The sequence below is a fragment of the Echinops telfairi genome, unplaced genomic scaffold (assembly GCF_000313985.2).
Source record: "Echinops telfairi isolate 266 unplaced genomic scaffold, ASM31398v2 ScPeMD7_7468;HRSCAF=8506_0, whole genome shotgun sequence".
Taxonomy (NCBI): Eukaryota; Metazoa; Chordata; class Mammalia; order Afrosoricida; family Tenrecidae; genus Echinops; species Echinops telfairi.
In genome coordinates, this window is record NW_022111369.1 from 77312448 (window position 1) to 77313925 (window position 1478).

Below are 1478 nucleotides of genomic sequence, written 5' to 3' on the forward strand. Positions count from 1 at the left end.
GCTCACCAAAGGATTACCTCTGAGGAGGAGGACTTTAATAATCAAGTGGATAAGATGACACGCACTGTGGAGACTGGTCCTCCTCTTTCCTCTGCCACTCCTGTTATTGCCCAATAGGTTCATGAACAAAGTGGACATGGTGGCAGGGATGGAGGTTATGCATGGGCAAAGCAACATGGACTTCCACCCACCAAGGCTGACTTGGCCACTGCCATTGCTGAGTGCCCCATTTTCCAGCAGCAGAAACCAATATTAAGTCCAAGACATGGGACCATTCCTCGGGGAGATCAACCAGCAACTTGGTGGCAGGTTGATTACATAGGACCACTTCCACCATGGAGGGGACAGTTTTTATTCTTACTGGAATAGACACCTACTTTGGATATGGATTTGCCTTCCCTGCACATGATGCATCTACCAAAACTACTATTCGTGGACTTACAGAATGCCTCACCCACTGGCATGGTATCCCACATAGCATTGCTTCAGATCAAGGAACTCACTTAACAGCAAATGCAGTGGGGCAATGGGCCCATTCCCAAGGAATCCACTGATCGTATCATGTTCCTCATCATCCTGAAGCTGCTGGCCTGATACAACGATGGAATGGGCTCCTAAAGACACAATTACGGCACCAACTAGGTGGCACCAACTTGCGGGGCTGAGGCTATGTTCTCTAGGAAGCTGTATATGCTCTAAACCAGTGGCCAATATATGGTGCTGTGTCTCCAATAGCCGGAATTTATGGGTCCATGAACCAAGGGGTGGAAGCAGAAGTGGCACCACTCACTATTACTCCTAGTGATCCACTTGCAGCATATTTGCTTCTGCCGTAGCAACCCTGTGTTCCTCAGGCCTGGAGGTCCTGGTCCCGAAGGATAGAACCCTCCCACACAGAAACACAGCATGGATTCCACTGAACTGGCAGCTGAGAATGCCCCCTGGCCACTTTGAGCTTCTCATGCCTTTGGATCAACAGGTCAGGAAGGGTGTCACTGTACTGAGTGGTGTGATTGATCCTGATTACTGAGGAGGACTGGTGTTACATAATGGAGGATAAAAAGAAGATGTCTGGAATCCAGGAGATCCCATAGGCTGACTCTTAGTGCTATCATGCCCTGTGATTAAAATAAATGGTAAAGTACAGCAACCCAATCCTTATAGGACTTATAATGACCCAGACTCCTCAGGAATGAAAGTCTGGATCACCCCACCAGGCAAGAAACCACAGCCAGCTGAGATGCTTGCTGAAGGCAAAGGTAATGCAGAATGGGTAGTAGTAAAAGGCAGTTCTACCTATCAATTACAGCCACGTGATCAATTGCAAAAGCGAGGTTTGTAATTGTCAATGTATTTTCTTTTTATGTGCTTATTGCATATCTTTCCTTTGTTCAGGTATGATATATCAGATACAATTGAACTGTGTTTTCATTTATATGTATGATAGATGATTGATGATAAGTATGATTGATGATAAG